The sequence below is a fragment of the Mastomys coucha genome, unplaced genomic scaffold, assembly GCF_008632895.1.
Source record: "Mastomys coucha isolate ucsf_1 unplaced genomic scaffold, UCSF_Mcou_1 pScaffold14, whole genome shotgun sequence".
NCBI classification, from domain to species: domain Eukaryota; kingdom Metazoa; phylum Chordata; class Mammalia; order Rodentia; family Muridae; genus Mastomys; species Mastomys coucha.
The window spans coordinates 87,004,272-87,006,530 of NW_022196896.1; the positions used below are offsets into that span (position 1 = coordinate 87,004,272).

Below are 2,259 nucleotides of genomic sequence, written 5' to 3' on the forward strand. Positions count from 1 at the left end.
GAATATGTCAGACTTTCTGACCTGACCTCATTCTTGGGACAAAATCAGGGATCAGAATATGTGCTTCTCAAAGGCCAGGCCCTATCGCATTTGCCCATTTAAACTCTGTGGAAGGACTGGAAGGGCTACAAACTCAAGGGGATAAGTTGTAAAGGGTGGCTAGGACTTCACTTAGGCTTCACTATGCAAAGGTGTCTCAGTGACAGATAATCTCCTTTGTCTCCAAAGGGCAAGCTGTGAACTGGGTGGAAATGTCAGTTGAGACAGAAGAGCAGCAAACAGCTCTGTTTTCCTATAGTTGTGGTTTTACATGGTGACGATGACACATGAAGATGAGAATAGGCAGCATGAACTCCAGTCATTATCTGAGTGAGCATCTCTGCCAACGCTGAAGGATATGTGTGGGTGTCACCTGCAAGCAGAGGGGGGAGGGAGGGAAGGAGGGAGTGAGGGAGGAAGGGAGTGAGAGAGGGAGGGAGGGAGAGGTGAACAAGTGAGGTTCATTTATGAAGTTCATATTTGATTTCCTTTCCCTTGATAATTTCCTCATCTGAGTTTAGTGTCTAGACTAAATTGATGTACATTTGGTGAGTGAGGAAGAGGTTCAGAAGGGTGGGTTTGGATTAGCATCAGCAAGGTTAACCAGATTCATACAGACATTTTCTTTTTCAATTTCTTGTGCACACACTGAGCATTTGATCTGTCGGCTTCCAAAGGGAGGGTTTTTGCTAACGTCTGGGAACCAGTGATATAGATTATACAAAGTAAGACTAACTGGAAGTTGTCATGGGGATGCTTTCTCATTCCAAACAGGGTGCGACTTGTGTTTTGTTTACGTTGTGCCTCTCTGTCCTGTCTTCTTCATTCATCCAACAATGTTTTAATGACCGTCTTCCCAGCTCTACACAATGAACTGGGTACAGGAGAAATGGTAGAGCAACACTGTTGTCCTTGTCTCTGCATGGACCAATCAGAGTATATTTTAAAACTCTTCACCTCCATCCCCTATTCACCCTAGGGCAGCTACTTAGTCCTGACTGTAGGACTTAGATATTGCGTATCTACTGTTACTTTGGTTTCCTGCTTTGCCTGAAATTTATTCCTTTGAGATGTTCTTGCTTAATTTCTCTAACATCCTTATGTTCTTAGATCAGAAATTGAACTTTTTTTTTTTTTAAGGGACTTGTAGTACATATATCAGGGTTGGTAACTGTATAGTTTCTTGTAGCTTCTGCAGTCTGTTACTGTAGACATAAACAAGTGAGATTAGCTGTGTTTCAGCAAACTTTTATTTATGGATGTTGGCATTTGATTCTCTTTTAATTTTCTTGTCAGGCCTTATGATTCCTCTGATTGCTGCACCTTCACCATAGCCATATGTCCACGTAAACTCCATTCTTAAGTTCACGGCCTGTGCAGTGTCAGACAGCAGCTAGGCTTGGCTTGCAGACTGCAGTTTGCTGACCTCTGAGATAGAACCAAGCCACCATTTTTAAGCTTTGAGCTTGTCTTTGAAGGCCAGCCACCATCTAGAAGGGATCAGTCCAGGTACATGTAAAGACCTCTTGGGAGTGTGAGTGTCCAAGTAACTTTAGGGAAAAAAAAAAAAAGACATGGATCAGCAGAGAATGAGGGAGAGACTTCATCTAAGAGAGAGCCATCCTGGGGAGAAGAAACAGGAAACCAAAAGCAAAAGGGATGAGAATTTCTTCCAAGATGACAGAGTTCTCTGGAAATTAGTGCTAAAAGCCCGACGATTACTGTTACATCTCCTTTGCTCTTTTCCCTCTCTTCCAGCTGTCAAATCCATGCAATCTCCAAGGAAACAAAATAAATTTTTATTCACAGTAGGCGGGGGTGGGGGGCATGGCCAGTGTCCAAGGTAATGAAAAAGATTGATTGGCCTCTGAATCCTTCCACATGGACCACACTTTACTCCAGCGTGGAGTGGGTGGGGCAGAGACCAGAAGCAGCTGTCTCAAGACTGGCCTCCTACCACTTTCCATGACTTTCTCAATCTAAATTTAGCTACTATTTATAGGTGGCCAGGAGAACTGCACCTTCGCCCTCCAACCCCTGCTGCTGCCTGCTGGGAGTGCAAACTAAAGCTTAGTGTTTCACAGGTAGGCATTGAAGTCAGTTTACACAGATCAGAAAGACACTGACCCGACCTTTGTCATCCCTTATCACTGCCCCACCCTGTTTGTCTACAGCTGCTGGTTACACCCCAGGTACAAATAGTTCTTTCTGGAAACAGTG

General features: G+C 44.0%; 1 long non-coding RNA gene across 2 annotated transcripts in view; it reads right to left on the reverse strand.

Moving 5' to 3' along the window:
* Positions 1-1,271: 1,271 nt before the first annotated feature.
* The window catches only part of LOC116089184, a 1,621-nt gene continuing 633 nt past the window's right edge, over positions 1,272-2,259 (reverse strand). For both annotated transcript variants that reach the window (XR_004118204.1, XR_004118205.1), the window contains exon 2: positions 1,272-1,589. This is a non-coding gene — a long non-coding RNA (uncharacterized LOC116089184). The remainder of the gene's footprint in view (positions 1,590-2,259) is intronic.